The following is a 19,871-nucleotide window of genomic DNA, read 5'->3' as shown; positions in this document are numbered from 1 at the left end:
TGTTCTTATTGTAGGAACTTCATTCTTAACTTTACTGTCTTTGAGGCCCCACTCAGGGTTCTGATGCAGATGTCTTCATCGTCCACTTCTTGTCTCACGTGGACGTCTGAGGCTGAACAACGTTCACCGACCTAATGCTTGCCCTTCAGTCGGCTCCTACTTTGGGTCTCCCTGATCTGACCCTACGCAACCTTTCACTCAAACAGTGGATGAGAAATCAGGTTGTACAACTTCTGTTCTGTTGGTTCCTCATACTGTGTCATTCTTTTGGAGTAGAAAACATCACATCTTTCTACAGCCCGATGGCTTAGATACAACACCACCTTGCTCAACATGCTGAACATTACTATCAAGATGTTATCTTGAAGTCTGGCTCTTTGCTAAGACACTACTCTGCTCAGGTTCCAGAGTTGATCGCGTAGACTGAAGCTAGTAGACTAGCAGAAGGAGAGTCTGTTACCATCTACACAGACTCAACAGATGCTTGTCACACTTTGGTGCTCTGTGGAAGCATAGGAAGCTTTTGAAGTTCGATGGCAAACCTATCTTACATCATGATAAGTTTACTGCTTTGTTGGACGCTGTTCTGCTGCCTACAACTAATGCTGTTTGTAAATGTCAGACTCACACCATCAGTGAAAACTTTGTTTCTGCCGACATGCAGCTGCAGACGCTGCTGCGAAGGTCGCTGCCGACAACCATTTCCTCTCCTCATTCTCGTTTCCACTCCTCATCCTCATTTCCTCTCTCCAACTCTCTCTACCTTCTCCTTCCACATCTATCGTGCTTTAAACATTTTCTACCTCACAGAAACGCAGACTCTGGCAAACGAATGGTTCCACCTGTAGCCATAGAGTCTGGTTTGGACCTGATGGCAAACCGTGCCACCCAAACCCTTTTTCCCCACAATTCAGATTTCCCAACAGGTGAAAACAGGCGACAGGACCACTACACCATCCAACCAGGGGACTGGGCGATCGTTAAGGAGTTCAGGAAGTAGCACTGAGACTCCAAACAGTGGTGAGGCCCCTTCTGGGTCCCTCTGATGACCCATACGGCTGTGAAGGTCACAGAGAGAGCGACTTGGATCCACTCCATCCGGGAAGGTTCTGGAGCCAACAGACGATCCTCCATCTACATCCCACGGAGAAAACCACCACTAACGAAAAGAACTGGGAAGGACGACCCTCACTGTGCTCACACACGCACTGAGGTGAGGCTGCGTTGACCGTTCAGCTAAAGGTGTGAGCCAAGCGCCGCCTGAAGCTGCGCCGGTGAATCACACTATCAGACCATACATCTACACACACGCTCCTGAGAAAACACACACACGAGCAGCCTTGAGTTGCTGACGCTGGACAACGTGTAGACTCTTCACATCACGGGAGTGACAGTGACTCAGACGACATTGGAAGGGAAACCTGGCGGTGATAACGAATCCCAAGTGTCTCTGTGATCAGCTGATCACAACCTGAAGAACTCCAACGAACAATCAATACATAAACACACAGGTTGGAAACAATCTAACACTACCGTTCAACAGGAAGAAGCAGATTCTTACGAGACATCAATTGTAACCTTGTTGTGTTAGACTTCATTTTGTGTTACTTTGATTATTGCCTTTATCATATGATGTTTCCATGTAACTTTACACACTATTTTTGAATGAGAAAATTTCAAAACAACAAATAATTAAATATCCTGAAGTTGATTTGGTGTTTAATTTGCTCACAATCACTTTAGTCACTGCTACAATTAGTTTTTATCCTTCATCTACAGATGATAGACAACACAAGCAACAATGTGCATCATCATTCTGGTTAAATCCCTAATTCTCCTATTCATTCTCGACCCAAATGTACAATTAAAGATCTGAAAGTTATCCCACTGGTTATAGGTCTCATCATGAGTGCAACCTCAGCAACACTCTTGTATCAAATGACACAATGCACTATGTTCAGAAACCCTGACTCTAATCCACGTAATGACTTTGACCGTGATCTTAGGCTATCTGATCACAAAATATAATCTGATACAAATTCATGATTATTGTCTTATTTTCTTCACATGCCAATACAGAGGTTATTCTTGTATAACTACCCACCAAAACAGCTCCCAACCTTTTATCCCTAAGTTACTTGCATTTTATGTGAAGATGTATTTTTGAATCGTGATGAGTTAATACACTCACTGTTTCATTTGTACAGTAAGGGACGTTATTATTTCAAAATGCAATGTTGGACAATTTTTATTATTTTAGTGTTACTGTAGATTAATGTGTAATCAAAAGGGGGAATGTAATGGAAAAATTTTGCCTTTGTGCTGTTCCTTATCCAACACAGTCGTCATGTGCTGGTTAGGTGCAATACTGAACTGAACCTTCTTACACAAACAACTAATCTCTTGTGCCCTGTCGTACATCAAGTCTAAACATCTGATGTTCCATTTGACTGACTAATAATTTATGATATATGTTTGTCTTTTACACCCGGACTCTGGCTCCTTCCTATCTGACTTCCCACCAGACCCAAGGCTGTTAAAGCGAATGCATCTTGTCTTGGAAGCTTGGTGTTCTTTCCTTTGGATAACAAGACATGACGATGCAGAAGTGAGAACGTAAGCATTCTCACTCACAGCGAGATAAGGTGGCACAAACAATCCTATTGGTGCATAGAGACATTCCACCAGAGCCAGAGAAAGGGGTTAAAAGGCAGAAGCAACTTGAGGATCGTGGGCTCTTTGCATCACACCTTCATGGTGTATGCACTGATCTCCCCAGCTGGTTTTTGGTTTGTTGATGTGCACGATCAACATCCATGCTTTTTATTTGCTTTCCCCATTATTTTTATTTTCTTTATAATTTCAATAAATCGCATAAAAGGACAACTCTCTCATCTGCCTCTTTATGGAAAATTTCCAGGACACGGACGAGTACGTGGTCCTCAACCTCCACACTGCAGGGAGTTACTCTCCTGTTAAAGCGGCTCTTGTTTTTCTCAGCTGACCTGAGTGTATTCCTTTAAGCCAGCTTATAGCTCTCCTCAAGACGAGATCGGAGGTCCTGGACATACTCTGAGTGGGAGATAGAGGAAGGTTCTTGAACTGGTAAGCCAAAAGCTAAATCAACTGGAAGCCTTGGCAATCGACCAAAAAGGAGTTCGTAAGGAGTGAACCCTGTGACCTCATTGTTTGTACAGTTGTAGGTGTGTACAAGGAGTTTCACGTACTCTCGCCATTTAGCCTTTTGCTTAGATTCCAAAGTTCCCAGCATGCTCAGGAGGGTCCGATTAAAGCGCTCAACTGGATTTCCCGTGGATGTTAGGGAGTAGTTCGAGTCTTCTTGATTCCGGTTACCTCGCAGAGTTCCTTGATCACTTTTGACTCAAGGTCTGGCCCCTGGTCTGAGTGCAAGCGCTCTCGAATGCCATAGTAGACCATAAAGTCCTTCCAGAGACACTTAGCAACAGTGTTGGCTTTCTGATTGGGAGTGGGTAGGGCAACTGCAAACTTGGTGAATTGATCAGTAAGAACAAGGATGTCTTTTGTGTTTGCACTGTCAGGTTCCAGAGACAAAAAGTCCATACACACAAGTTCAAGTGGACGATAAGTGTGACCAATGGAGTAGCCTTCTCTGCCAGGGCCTTATGTCTGACACACCGGCCACAAGTCTTAATGGTCTGGTTCACATCTACAGCCATCTTTGGCCAGAACAATCGCTGGCGCACAAGGTCGAGAGTGCGCTCTATGCCCATATGTCACATGTCATAATGAAGGGCTTCCAGGCTTCCTGTCGGGCGTAGATTAGGAGGAAGAACTTATTGGAGAGTAAAATGGTCGTCCTCCTGCCTCCTTCTATAGAACACACCGTTCTCTAACTCCATCCGGTTCCACTCCCGCAACAGCAAAGGCAGCTCTATTAGCTCCTTTCGAGCCGTAGGAGGAACCTTCTTACCAATCTCGAGCTGATGGATGACCTCACAAATAGCAGGGTCAGCTTGCTGTTTCCACCATTAAATCAGCATGGGACAGAGATGGCATGACCAGAAGGCCATGGAGATGGCCATAGAGATCTTGTTTGCATCACCAGGCTTGCACAGTTGCTTGGTCAGGTTTGAACCAGCTCCAACACCTTACAAAGATGATCCTCTTCAGGCACTACTCCCTGTGATCGCCATGATAGGGCATCAGCATCAAAGTTGTACTGACCAGCACGGTACTGCAGCTTGAATGAGTATGTAGAAAGTACAGCTAACCATTGATGTGTGGTGGCATCAAGTTTTGCTGATGTCAGGACATACGTCAGGGGATTACTGTCAGTGATGACTGTGAAGTTAGCACCATAGAGGTAATCTTGAAACTTTTCTGTTACACTCAATTTCAAGGCTGAGAACTCAAGCTTGTGAGCCGGGTATCTTGACTCACTTTAAGACAGGCCTTGGCTTGCATAAGCGATAACTTGAAGCTTACCCTCTGTCAGGTTTTGGTTGTGTTTCTAGTTTTATATTGAAAGGTCTTAGTTTGTCATCCATGTTGTCATGTTTTGGTTCCAGTTTTCATTTCCCGTTTTACTTTGAAAGGACTTCCTGTTTATTTCATGTCACAGCTGTTCCCTGCCATTACCGGTCATCATCCACACCTGCACTTCATCAGTAATCAGTTCACCTTGTATTTAAGTGACCACCTCTCACCCCAGTACCTTGCCAGATCGTTGTACGCATGTTGTCACTTTCCAGCAAGCAGTTGTTCAGCTCACCTCGTCTTGGACCCTGTTCCGTGTTCCCAACTATTGATTCTCTCCTGATCCTGACCGGTACCGTACTCTGTTTATTCTGTTGTTGAACCCTTCCTGTTAACTGGACGTGATTAAGCCTGCTCCCTCTGTGCCTCAACCTTTGTGCCTACACGTGTATGATCTGGACTGTCTGAGACTACGATTAGGGTATTAAAGCCCTTTTTTTACTCATACCATCTGTCTGCTGCCTTGGCGCTGTGCATGTGGGTCCGATCTCTGCCGAAACCTGACACCCTCCTGTTCCTGGTACAGGAGAGCGCCTAATCCTGTGGTGCTTGCGTCTGTGTGCAAAATGTAGGGCAATTTAGGATTAGCAAAACCAGGCACCAGGCAGGAGCAGGTCAGCTTGTCAATAGCCATTTCAAAGGCGGTTTGGCAGTCTGACGTCCATCTCTCACCGAAGGGCTGCTTCGGTTCCATGTAATTCCCTGCAGGAGCCTTCATCGTGGTGGACCGACGAACTGGTGCATAGCCTCGAGTAAGGAGAGTCAAAGGTTTAATAATGGTGGCATAGTCCTTGATGAAACGTCTGTAGTAACCAGCGAATCCCAGGAATGATCTCAGCTCCTTGAGGTTTCTGGGTACTGGCCAGGATTTTAATGTGAAAATATTCTTTGGATCCGTTTCCACACCTTTTTCAGACACAACATGGCCCAAGTGTCGCACGCTGGTCTGAAAAAACTTTTTCTCAAGGGGACAATTTCAAACCAAACTTGGTGAAGTACTCGCAACAATCTTTTCTCATGTTCCTCAAGAGAGGCGGAGAAGATGATGAGGTCGTCGATTAACACAAGAACTTTTAGATGCAAATCTCCCATACACTTCTCCATTAACTTTTGAAAGGTGCTTGGCATTTGTTACTCCCTGAGGCATCCAATTCCATTCCCAGAATCCCAGTGGAGTGACGAATGCAGTCTTCACTTTGTCTTCCTCATTCTTCTCAATCTGGTAATATCCAGAATTCAGGTCCAATACACTAAACCATTTGGAGCCAGTTAAAGCTGAAAATGATTCCTCCAGGTTTGGGAGGGCATAAGCATCCTTAACTGTCTGTAGGTTTAGTTTCCTGTAGTCGATGCACAGCCTTACATCACCGTTCTTCTTACGGACCACTACAATTGGAGAGGAAAAAGGGTGACTCAGACTCTCTAATGACTCCAGCTTCAAGCAGATCCCGTAGATGTTTCCACACTGCTTCAAGATCTTGCGGATGTATTGGATGTGTGTGGTGCTTGAAGGGGGTCTCATCATGGAGCTTGATGTGATCTTGGAACTTATTTGTGCAGCCAAAGTCCAGGTCGTGTTGGGAGAAAACGTCCGTTGTTCATCTTGGCTGTAATACGCCCTGTCCATTCGAGAGGAATGGGTGAGTCACCAAAGTTAAACTCTATAGTCATTTTCCTGTTGGCAGTAGGAGCAACGACTTGCTGTGACAAGACGGTTGGAGTCTTACAGATGTCAGGGATAACAGACGAGGGTGGAATCAAAGCATCTTGTTCAGAATCATTCTTGATGATGACAGGGATCTTATATGGTGAATGACATGGAAGCGTGATTAAGTAACTCTGAACGCACAGCCCCCCAGGAAGAGATGAGGATGTGTCAGGTTTTGGTTTTCATTTCCCGTTTTATTTTGAAAGACTCTGTTTTCACTCGGCATGTTTGGTTTCCTGTTTTATCGTTGTAGTTCCGGTTTTTAGTCCCATCCTGTTCACGCTAACTTTACTTCCGGTTTTCAGTACACTCACCTGTGTTGCATTTACCATTACTTACCAGGAAATTTAACCACCACCTGTTACCACAGTTATACGCCAGATCGTCGTACGCATGTCGTCACTTTCCAGCAATCATTTGTTCAGCTCATCTCGTTGTCGACCCTGTTCCGTGTTCCCGACTGTTGATTCTCGCCTGATCCTGACCGGTACTGTACTCTATTGATTCTGTTGCTGAACCCTGCTTGCTAACTGGACCTGACTAGGCCTGCCGATTCCAATACGTTAATCTGAGCCCTCGGTTACTGATCCACGCTTGTTACCAGACCCGATTATGCCTGCTCCCTCTGTGCCTCAAACCTTGTGCTTACACGTGTATGACCTGGACAGCCTGTGACTACGATTCCTGTATTAAAATCTTTTTAATCATACCATCTGTCTGCTGTCTCAGCACTGTGCGTTTGGGTCCTCTCTCTGCCTCATCCTGACAGGATGGATGCTCGATGAGAGCCCACGTGACTGCAGACGGGGTATCAATCTTGGCAAAGCCCTCTAAGACAGTGGTATGACCTGCATTAACGAGTATTGGCGTGCGACTGTTTAGTTGTACCACTCCTGTTCTTTCCACCTGGCTCTTCTGGTACCGTAGCTCAAGACGTTTCAGTACTGCTTAATACCCATAAGCACGGGGCTGAAAGGTGTTGAATTCACTGCCGGTGTATTGTACATATAATACCTCGTGGGTGTTCATACCAATGAGCACAGGTGATGGGCTGTCTGAATGGACATCTGGAACCACGAGAGCCAGTGTATGGACCTCAAAGTCAGACCCTAAAAAGTCTTTAGAAAAGGTGATGGTTATTTCAACATAGCTCAAAGCACCTTCCACTTCCAACAGTATATTCAATGGCTTCCCAGTTTTATCGACGAGGTTCTTGTTATAGAATGAAACTAGAACTGTTGTCACCTGTGAGCTTGTATCCAGTAGACAATTACAACTCTGAGCCAGTTCCTTTTTCTTGAAACAGGTTTGGTCTCGTGGCACTGTTTGTCCCGCAACAGGTACCAAACTTAGTTTACTTGTGTGAGCGTTGAGTGCTCTGCTGCTTCTGAGCATACTGCCTCTTCTGTCTTTCTACCAGTGTTGGATTTGGCTTGTTTTCACAGTGTGGTCTTATGTGACCATCTTCTCCACATCGAAAACAATAGCCTGGCTTAGGCTGAGATGTGGCTCTGTAGGATGATTGCTTTTCAATCTTGCTGGATTGCTTGCCAAAAATCTGGGTCTTTGGGAGAGAAGTGGGTGACTGAGGAGCAGTCAACAACGCCAACTGTCGCTGAACATCAGCTAACTGTTGTGCCAGTTGCTGCGTGATGTTGGTCAGTGCAGCCACAGCTCCCTTCTCACTGTCCGTATGAACAAACTGCGCATGGGTGGAAACCTTCTGCTTAACAGACCCCAGGTGCTGTTTCATGCGCAAGGTTTTGCAGCTTCCCGGTCCTCTTCGGTGCACAGAAGGAAAAGCAATTCAACAAAGGTGGGTGGCTGCGCCTTCTTCTGTTTCAGCTGGAGCTCTATGATTAAATTGTCATCCCAGCATCCACAACAGAACTGGTTCAGCAGATCGCAGTTGGTGTCAGCTTCTGCAGCTCCTCCCCTCTTCACTGCAGAGTTCAGTGTGACTTGGAGGCATTGAAGATAGTGTTGATGAACACTGATGGTGTTTCTCCAACATTCTGGAAGGCGTCCATGAATTTAGTAAATACCTCATCACCAGCTCATCTTGGACTGTGGCATATGCGGAATACAATATCTCCAAATACACAGCAGGCATGGTATCAGGACTCAGGTGCTTGATAATATCAGCTGCTGGAGGTAAGAGACTGTCCATTATTTGTCTTGAGCGCTGGAGGTCAGACACAGCTGGATCCTTCAATACCAAATCCACTCCAGTCCTCCAGGATTCAAAATCAGCCTCATGATTGGGTCTAGGCACACGTCCTGAAACCACTCGGAGTCGTTGGTGGTGTGTTGTGGTGTCCTCATTCTTCACAATGTGCTCCACGACATAGCGTGGGACCTCAGGGGGATAAAGATCCAGACTGGAGTTGGGAGTCATGGTGGTTGTGTTGCGAGACCCGCTGGTTGGCGTGCTTCACGTCTTGGGCTGGGCACTGCAATGACTAAACCTGGCACTCTAGCGACTGACAGTGGAACAGGTGATGGATTGCTTACCAACGGCACAGCATTAGCTTCAGGGTCTGGAGACTGCTCCTTCAGCTCTGGAGCAGGCCTAAGTGCAGCAATGGAAAGACCAATCTGAGTCATCATTGCTCTCAATACCTTTTTATAATCCATACCATCAGCTTGGCTAGGTCCTGCAAATCAGAAAGGTAGGCCGTGGTTTTACTCCTGGCAACATGCGTGGTGCACACAGTAGGCAAATCCGAAGAGACAGGAGCATGATTATCAGTTACCGAGGTGTATGGTAACTTGGGACGCAATGCTTGTAAAGCAGTACCTGAGTAAAATTCGACCACCTGTGTTTTTTCAATTTTGGACTCAGGTTCTGAAGCTAAGAAGCTAAAGACTTCGTCATTACTGTCCGTTACTGATGCCCTCAACTAAAACAGCATTTGGGATTTTGATGTCGCGCTTCAGAAACACATCCATATTGTTTAAAACAGCAAATGGCAGACCAACAGATCAAAGTGTGATTTAAAACACAACCAAAAAAATCCTCCTGGCTAGCTCACCAAAATATATGTGTATATTTATTTATTATAGTATATGTAGCATATGCCTACACAGCACATGCCACGTGATGTGCAAGGACAGATCTAAATGGGCCAGTTCAAAACATCTACAGGTTCAGCTCTGGGAGGATTTAGATCGTGATTTGAAACACACACGGACACAGAAGAAGAGTGCATATAGGTAAATGTATTGATATTTACAATATTTACAAAAGCAATCAATGCCAACAAGATAATCAGTCCATAAGCCCACCTGGGCAGGAGTCCATAGCACAGAGAATGGATAAGCCTCAGGAGGAAATAATACACAATTGGGAGAGCAGGCAACAGCGCCTCCTACTGCACTGGCAGATGTATGGCTGTCAGCTCTCCTGGGCTGGTTTTCCAGGCCCAAGGCCTAGTGGTAGCTCGCCATCTTATAATATGAAAGCATTCCTGGGCTAGGATAAGAAACCTGGTCTGCACAGAGCAGGACTAACTATTCAGAATACACATTCTATTAATAAATTCAGTTCTACATGTACATGATTTAAAGTTCGAATTGTCACAATAGACAACTATTCAATCATAATTCAATCATACAATAACTCAAACAAACAATTATAACAATCAATTCCAATCAGATCAGCGATGTATCCATTATTAGTATTAAATATCTCAATACATATATGCAAGTGATTGGGGGAAGTGAAGCTAACGCCCGCACTAAGCTAACAAGCCCCAATCAATACAATACATTCAAAGTACACACAATGCAATGTGGTGGTAGCACACCTACAAACAAAGCAGACACTCACTAGTTCCATGTTGCAATATACCTCATACAGCACAAACAAGGTGTGTTTGCGAATGGCCTGAGACATCTACTGTACAACTGAGAGGCATACCAGTAAGTGACACAACAATAATGACAGAAGATACCCCAGTTATAATGGATGAAAACCTACCTGCAGAAGCTCCAAACTTTCTTACTCCACGTCGGAAAAATGAAGCGCCGCCATATTTAAATGACTGGAAGTCCTGCAAAATCTCACGGCAAACTCCGCGAGAAACCTTGCGAGATTTCCGACAATTGGCTGAAAAAAGGACAGCCTAGAAACGGTTGGGTTACATAAGCTCCAGCCAGCAGGTGTCTCTGGGCATTTTCATATTCTGTATAAAGGCACCGCAAGAAACTTGTCTTGATGCAAGATAAAACTGTCCAAAAGCTTCTGCAATGCTTTAAGTTTCATTCTACACTGCCGGCTCAGCTTTACGAACTGACAGCATCGTCAACAGTTTTAAGGCACGCAGAGCAAGCAAGAACTTCTGTTTGCTTAAATTAAAATAACATGTTCGTTAACCGAGTAAGTTTTACAGCAGCGGTTTCTGAGATAGCGGAACCACATGCACAGGCAGACTGGTGAAGGGTAGGGATTTAATGCACACTCGTAGTCAAGATACAGGCGAGGTTCGGTACACAATGGCAGATCGGTGGCAGCACAAGAGGAACAGACAAAGAATAACAGAGGCAACAGAGTAATCAGGTAAGACTGTGGTACAGATGTGACAGGTTAAATATTACTGGTGACAATGGTATGTTTGACATCAGACCCAGTGATTAACATATATTGAACAGAGTTGTTTATTTCTGGTGTTACTGTACACTGTATTTCTATTTTGTTTTGCATCTGTATCAGTTTCACACTGCAGTAGATGGTGTACCGAGTAGGGGTAATTGCAGAGAGAGTCCAGCAGAGAGAGTTCCAAATTGCTGAGCTATATTGGAGGCCACGTCACAGCTTCCTTCACTCAATACGCTCGAGCAAAAGAGGAAAGCTGTGTTGTGTGTATTGCTCTAATTCATATTCCCCTTATGAGGGCTTTTACATTTAGAGGCACTGCTGGGATGAAAGTGAGGCAGTATCCGGCTACAGAGGGAACTCCCACGTTGATCTTCCCTTAAAAGTATTCTCCGGTGGTAGGAAGCGCAGGTCAGTTGAAGTAATGAACACACGTATCCTGTGGTGCAAAGTTTCCACCAGGGGACAGCAAAATTCCAAGGTGGCAGACAAAAATAAATTTCATATTTTGGGATTTCACTTACCTGCCAGAATGGATCCAGAAATTGAAAACATGCAGTTTGAGATTAAATGAGCTCTTTTCCAACTACTAACAGACCAGTTAATACAAATAAGTGACTTCCTTGAAATTTCAGGAATACTTAGAGTAGAGATATCTTGTCTCATATATTATCCAACATGTTGAACGTGAGGAACTGAGTGAACTGGAAGATGAGGTTATGTCAGAACTATTGAGCCTAATGAACCTGATAAAAATGTTGCAAGACCCTAACAAAACTAGTATGCCAGAAATAGTGATGAACAAGAGAAATTGAAGAGTGAACTAGAGCAGCTGAAACTTATAGGGCAACAGAAGGAAACTGAAATGCGGAAAATTACCAACCGACAGCATATGGTGAACAATCAAACCAGTCCACACGGCTCTAGCCTTTGCCAACAGTCCACCATGGCGCGAAGACTATAAAGTCTCATGACAAATGGGTAAGCTTGAAAAAAAGGACAGACTTACATTCTCGAGCCTGGCCCGCCAAATTGAGAATGGATTAAGTAAAGGGTACCCAGAGTCAGCTAAAGTGGATGCTGTTATTAGAGCCATTGTAATTGTACAAAGACTTCAGCTGTGCAGTTATCTAGAAGGTAAATGTGATCTGTCTTTGCCTACCGTCAGGAGGATCCTCCGCTCACATTAGCAAGAGCGTAGTGCAACTGAGATTTACAAGCAGTTCACTACAGAGGTTTAGAGTAGTAGAGAGACCCGACCAGAACTTCTTAATTAGAGCGATGGATTTAAGACAAAAAATATTATTCGCCTCACAGGAAGCAGAATCTAGCCTAAAATATGACCTTGTACTTGTGCAAAGCATGTTCATGCACACTGTATTCACAGTCTTACAAAATATTATTAAATATTAAAATGGACCTACAGCCCTATATGTTGCAAACCACTACCTCTAATGAGTTGCTTCTGGAAAGGCTCAATATGGCATGTGCAAATGAGAAGGAGGGGCAAGAGAAAAAGAAGCAAGCGGTACCACAGCGGAACCCTATAGTTCGTGCAATCCAATCTAATGATATGACCGGAGAAAAGAAGCTCGCAAAGCAACAAACCATGGCTATGCTACCAATAGGTGTGTTGTCAGACTTAAAAGAAATCAAAGCAGACATAGTACTGTTAAAAGACCTCAAGACCCAGTTTTAGGCTTGGGATAATAGAGGCACTACTTTTCACCAGCCAGGGGGATCTGTTTAAGAATACCAAGCTGTGAGTGAGCCACATCTGGCAGGGACTGCACAGTTTCACCAGAGATTCGCACCACAAAGCTACCCAATGCCATAGGCAGGACCTAAATGTTGTGCATGCCAGCAACGAGGAGAGGAATACTGCCAGCACTGTTACAGATGTGGAAGTGGTGAACACTTTCGTCCAGGTTGTAGAGGCTACACAGGCTGCGGAAACAGGGAATCCTTTAAATGAACCACGGTCACCTACGAGGGACAGGGAGTGACCAGCAGTCAGTCCCAAAGCTGTACCAGCTATGGAAGTGGACGAGAGTTGTTCCAACGATGTTCAGTATGCAAGACAACATGCTACTACTTCAAAGAATGCCAGGTTAGTCATTGGCCAGAACTCAAGAAGAACTGTAAATGGCTAACACAACATGAGAAGAGAACAGAAAAAACTCAGTCATGTAAGATGATAGACAAAAAGAGAACATTGTACAGTGACTGAACTTGTGGGGAGTAAATGCCCTGTCAACTGCTATTTGCAACAAAAGAAAACACAAGTACTGTGGGACACTGACTCCCAGGTGTCCACAATAGACAAGGTGTGGAAAGCCAACAATTTCCCAGAGATTGAATTCCGAGACATAGCAGAGATAGTCAACTCTAATGACCCCGCAAGTTGAAGCAGTTAATGGTACGGAGATGCCATACGTGGGATTGGTAGAAGTGACTTCAGACTAGCAGGTGGCACTGAAGAGTTTTATGTACCCATGCTTGTAATGAGAGGGAGCCAACAGTCACTTCCAATTATTGGCTTTAACGTCATTGAACGTGTTGTTATGAATGGCCAAAAGAATCAGACAAAAACATTTGTTAAAGCAGTGAGTGTTGAAAAAACAAGTGAGTATTTAGTGAGAACAGCCGGCCAAAAGATAAACATACCCACTTGTAGTGTGGTCCAAGTAGAATGTAGAATCTGTAGCATGCCCTTACAACTTGCCTGATAATAACCCCCATTGGCCAGAGGGTCTTGAGTTTAGTGACACCTTGGTGCAGGTGAGGGGGAGGCACTGTCACTACACCGGCCTCCCCTATGTCATTTCCTATTTTATTTTGGCTGTTTCCGGTTCTGTGGGTCCGCCATGTTAGTGCTGTCTTTACTACCGGTAAACTACACACTACATGTGTCATCAGCTGCGTTCAATCCATAATCAGTTTGGTATTTAGGCTTCAGTGCTCACCTCACTTCCCTGCCAGAATATTGCGTGTTTACACTTCTTTCCAGCGTTCTAATATCGTATACCCTCTTACCGCTCTTGATCATCTGCCTGTCTCCTGTTTTGACCGCCTGTCTGATCCCTGTCTATGCTTTCGCCTGTGCTTGCTCGTTGCTGAACCAGCCTGTTACTTACCTGAGTCTGCCCGAACCTTGTCTGTACCCTTGACTGTATATTGGACCTCACCTGTATCATTAAAGACATCATCACCTACTTCCTTGCCTGGAGCTGTGCATGTGGGTCTGCTACATTAAGCCGTCTGTCAGGCACAGCCAACGTCACTTTGTGTGTACAAAACCCCACTGACCATGACATTTTGTTGACAGGGAAAATAGATATTGGTACAGTGCAATCAGTTATATCGGTATCCCAGTTAAGTCCAAGAAATACACTCACCTGTTGATATGAATAGCATTCAGACCCAACATACTAAACATCAGGATAACGCTACAGAGCCTTGAGCTAAGTCACCTAAATGAGAATCAGAGGACGATAGTATGTGAGATGTTGAGGGAACAATCCTCATGATGTTGTTGTATCATAAGAGAAATGCAAAAGTGGTACTGTCTCATACATCAATTGAATTGAAGGACTCACACCAACAAATCCTGTAGCAACTGATAAACTGCCTAGTCCAGTCACCTGTCCTGGCATTCCCAGATTTCACCCACCTAATCATCTATCACCTACACTCAGGTAAATTGGAATTCCTTGCTCTTAAAAGGGGCCATCACGATTCCGTGACTATTTGTATTACAGTATGCTCCATGTTTTATTCACTGCTAAACTGAATGCTACAGGAAGTAGATGGGTAGCTGAGTTAGCCAACTTCAACTTTACTATTGAATATCGTCCTGGAAAATAGAACATGGATGCCGATAGTCTGTCTAGAATGCCCATGGATGTACTGTAGAGGAACTAATCAATGAGTGCACAGAAGAAATGTCTTACGATGCAGTGGGAGCGACTGCTCAGGCTGCACAGGCACAGCAAGAAAATCAGAAATCAGAAAGCTTTATTGCCTGGTCCTGTAGAGCGCACATTACAGAGCAAGGAATTTGACTTGGTGTTGGCAGGTGGGTGCATCTCAGCTTAAAATAAGGTACAAACAGTAGAACATACAACATGACATGTTAACAGTACAACATACAACATGACATGGTACAACATACAACATGATGTGGTGACAGTACAACATGCAACATTACATTTTACTTGAATAGTGCAATTAATGATAAATTAAAATGAAGTTTTCAACAGACTATATACAGTGGAGAAAAGTGGATGTGCAAGTGGTCTGGGATGGTGGGACCTGTAAGTGGCAGCAATAGTCCTTGGGTTAGCGAGGGAGGTCAACTGGGAGGAGTTGGGGCACAGTTCAACAGACTGACTGCAGTTGGAAAGAAGCTGTTCTTGTGGCGTGAGGTCCTAGTCCTGTACCGGAGCCACTTTCCAGAGGGCAGGGGCTGAAAGTGTTCATGTCCTGGGTGAGAGGGGTCGGCTACAATCCTGGCTTCCCCCTCAGTTTTCCAGCTCCTGGAGAGACGGTAGGTGGCAGCCAAACACCTGAGTGGATGATGCGCTGCAGCTTGGCCTTGTCTCTAGCCGTGGCTGCAGCGTACCAGACTATGATAGAGCATGTGAGGATGGATTCAATGATGGCAGTGTAGAAGATTACCAACATCTTTACAGGAAGGTGAAACTTCTTCAGCTGCCTCAGGAAGTACATCCTCTGCTGAGCCTTCTTGGTGATGGAGCTGATGTTCTGCTCCCACTTGAGGTCCTGGCTGATGATGGTGCCCAGGAAGCGGAAGGACTCAACAGAGGTCACTGGGGTGTCACAGAGGATGACAGGGGGAGGGGGGCTGAGTCCTTCCTGAAGTCCACTGTCATCTTCACTGTCTTCAGAGCATTGCTCTGAGGTTGTTAGCGCCGCACCATGACACCAAACTGGCTATCTCACTTCTGTAGGCTGACTCATCTCCATCAGAGATGAGGCCGATAAGGGTGGTGTCGTCAGCAAACTTCAGGAGTTTGACAGACTGGTGTCCAGATGCGCAGCTGCCCTGGGGGGGATCTGGTGCTGGTGGTCCGGGTATCCGAGACAAGCTTCCCCAGCCTCACATTCTGCTGTCTGTCCGTGAGTAAGTCTGTGATCCACCTGCAGGTGGAGTCAGGCACATTCAGCTTGGAGAGTTTGACATTGAGCAGGGATGGAACTATTGCGTTGAAGGCAGAGCTGAAGTCTACAAACAGGATCCTGGCGTAGGATCCTGGAGAGTCTAGATGCTGGAGGAAATAGGGGGGGCTCTGGACTTGTAGTTGGTGATTGTCTTGAGCCCTTTCCAGACAGAAGCAGAGTCGTTGGCTGAGAACTGCTGTTCCATTCTTTTACCATGGGCTGATTTAGCTTTTCTCACCTCCTTGCTAAATCTGTGGGTGGTCTCTTTGTATTTGTCTCTGTCCCCACTTCTGAATGCAGCTTCTGTCTCTAACCTCAGCTGTCTGAGCTTAGTTGTGAACCAGGGTTTGTCATTGTTGCTCACACTGGTGCGTGTTGGAATGACGCTGTCCTCACAGAAGTTGATGTCACAGTGTCTGTGTACTCATCCAAGCTGTTGGTGTCAGACCTGAAAACGTCCCAGTTTGTGCAGTCTAGACAGTCCTGAAGTTCCCCCACAGCATCACTGGTCCACTTCTTCCAAGTCCTCACTACTGGCTTGCAGAGTTTTAATTTCTGCCTATAGGCTGCAATCAGATGCACCATAATGTGGTCGGACAGGCCCAGTGCAGCGCGGGGGACAGCATGGTAAGCACCGCTAATGGTGGTGTAGCAGTGAATCAAATTTTTGATGTTACACAGCTTTTTCGTGTCTTTAAATAGCTCTTATAAATATGTACAAACCCATCACTCTAAAATCTGATACAGTATATTGGCTTCACATAAATCTGTGATTATGGGTCGCGGTTTAATTAATGTAATTTGAATGCGCATGGCCAAGTAAAGACGTAGAGTGCAGTCCATCTGCAGCTACAGCCCCTTATTTAGGTTTTAAACTTCCACAACTTGTCAATGAATGTTTGCCAGTAGTCGTAGATTTTATGTAAATACCCGTAATAATCATAGAAATTTGTTTTACATCAGTTGTCGATCATAACTCTGACAGGATGCCAGAACTCAGCAGATCTACAGTGACGCATTACAGCAACATGTTTATTCATAAGTGTTTACTTTGTGTCTGCAGAACTGCAGTTTGACTTGTTTTGAGTGTCTGTCTTTTGGCTGATCACACACTCATCACACCCTCATTAGCGGACTGTCAGCAGCCCCCCTCCTTGGTCTGTCTGGGGAAGGTGTTAAAAACGTTAATGAGGCCACCCGTATTTTTAGCACCAAAGACACAATTCCAGGGTAAAACCAAAAGGTGGAACTTTAGTATTATTACCCTATTACCCTGGATGGAATAACATTAGCTTAAGATTCTACTGTGAGGAACCTTGGTGTCATCTTTGACCAGAATCTCTCTTTTACATCATACATTAAACAAATCTCCAGAACCGTCTACTTTCATCTTAGAAATATAGCTAAAATCAGAAGCATCCTCTCTCAGAGCGATGCAGAGAAACCGATCCATGCATTTGTTACCTCTAGGCTGGACTACTGTAACTCCTTACTCATAGGATGTCCTAACAGCTCTTTAAAAAGCCTACAGCTTATTCAAAATGCTGCAGCAGACGTGATCCGTGCCAGGCCACCAGATGTAGAGGCGCACGTGGTCGGTGCCGGATCACCAGGGGCCGATGCGCCGCAGGAACCTCCGGCACCTTCACGAACGGGTCCTGTGCACAAAGGAACAGAAACAAAAGTCTCTGCAGGATCACCAGGAACTGCAGCAGAAACTACAACAGGAACGACCCCCTCCTGGAGGCCAACAGGAACTGCAGCGGAAACGGCAACAGGCGCGACCTCCTCCTGGAGGTCGGCAGGAACCGATGCTGGGGCGGCCTCCTCCTGGAGGTCGGCAGGAACTGCAGCGGGCGCGACCCCCTCCTGGGGGTTGTCGGGAACCGCAGCAGGAACTGCGACAGGAGCGACCTCCTCCTGGAGGTCGACCGGAACCAATACTGGGGTGGCCTCCTCCTGGAGGTCGGCGGGACTCGCAGCAGGGGATGCAGTGGGGGTGACCCCTCCAGGGCCGACAGGAACAGGAGCTAGAACGGCGTCCTCGCGTTAGCCGACAGGAACGGGAACTAGAATGGCGTCCTCGCGGGAGCTGACAGGAACGGGAACTAGAACGGCGTCCTCGCGGGAGCCGACAGGAACGGGAACTAGAACGGCGTCCTCGCGGGAGCCGACAGGAACGGGAACTAGAACGGCGTCCTCGCGGGAGCCGACAGGAACGGGAACTAGAACGGCATCCTCGCGGGAGCCGACAGGAACGGGAACTAGAACGGCATCCTCGCAGGAGCCGACAGGAACAGGAACTAGAACAACACAGGGCTGGGCTGGACTCTGAACGTGACAGGGCTGGACTGGAACCTGAACGTGACAAGGCTGAGCTGGAACCTGAACGGAGCACGACTGAACTGGGGCTGAAGCCTGAGCAGAGCACGACTGAACTGGGGCTGGAGCCTGAGCAGAGCACAACTGAACTGGGGCTGGAGCCTGAGCAGAGCACAACTGAACTGGGGCTGGAGCCTGAGCAGAGCACGGCTGAACTGGGGCTGGAGCCTGAGCAGAGCACGGCTGAACTGGGGCTGGAGCCTGAGCAGAGCACGGCTGAACTGGGGCTGGAGCCTGAGCAGAGCACGGCTGAACTGGGGCTGGAGCCTGAGCAGAGCACGGCTGAACTGGGGCTGGAGCCTGAGCAGAGCACGACTGAACTGGGGCTGGAGCCTGACATGACTGACCTGACTGGGACGTAGAACCTGGTGTGGCTGCTGGCTGCAGACCTGGGAGTTGCAGGGCCTCACGCAGGACAGGTTCCCTCAAGATAAGAGCGGCTGCCTCCTTGAACAGTTGTTCCCTTGTGCCCTGGACTGCCGCGGAATCAGCAGTGTCCAGGGCGAAGAGGAACGCAACCGGGGGAGAGCAGTGGAGGTGGATCCGCTGGGGGACGCTAGCCGAACAAACAGAAAAAAAGGGAAAAAGAAAAACAGTAACAGACCTGGGTGCAGGCTGGGCGCTGGCTGGGTCCAAGTCTGGCCAGATTGTGCTGTCAGGAACGGCAGAGAGAGGACCCAAATGCACAGTGCGGACGAGGATTATGGTTAACAAACAGTGTTTATTGACCAAAACGTAGTCAGGCGATCCAGGTCAAACACGTTTAAGGCACAAAAGGGAGCAGGCAAGATCAGGTCCAGTAAACATGCAGGGTTCAGTACACAGGTGAGCTCGGCAGAGGTACAGACTAGGGCTGGACAAAGACGTGGTCAGACAATCGGGAACGATACCAAGATCTCCGGGCGTAGGTACAGACAGGGTGTATGCAGGAATCGGCGGTCGGGTTCTGACAGGATCGTGCAACAGGTTAGCTATACGAGAACGCTGGAAAGTGGTCTTGGCAACTCAACAATCTGGCAGCTAGAGCGTGTGTGAAGTGGAGGCTATATACTGGAATAGATTACTGATTATGGGCAGGTGTGGATAATGAGCGGGTGACGCAGGTACAGTAGCAGCTGAGACATGATGTAAACAGGAAGTCCTTTCAAAGTAAAACAGGAAATGATACTGGAACCAACAACATGACAACTAAGTTCTTTCAAAATAAAACTGAAAACAAAACCAGAACCTGACAAGCTTAGATTAACTTAACAATAGAGAGCCTCTTTTCAGACAGAACGACCAATCCACAGCACTAGTTACATTGGTACTATATTCACACCACCCCCTCCTCCCCAAAGCATTGAGAGTCCTGCAGTAAGGTTACCTGATGTGATGTAACCAGGCACTTTTTTGAACCACTTAAACAGAAGATTTTGCAGAGATCCATCACTTCAAAGAGCCTAGTTATTAAATCACAACTTCCCACCCACAGTTTTTCAG

The sequence above is a fragment of the Betta splendens genome, chromosome 14 (genome assembly GCF_900634795.4).
Source record: "Betta splendens chromosome 14, fBetSpl5.4, whole genome shotgun sequence".
Taxonomy (NCBI): Eukaryota; Metazoa; Chordata; class Actinopteri; order Anabantiformes; family Osphronemidae; genus Betta; species Betta splendens.
The sequence above is the reverse complement of the archived record's forward strand: the minus strand, read 5'-3'. Positions refer to the sequence as shown.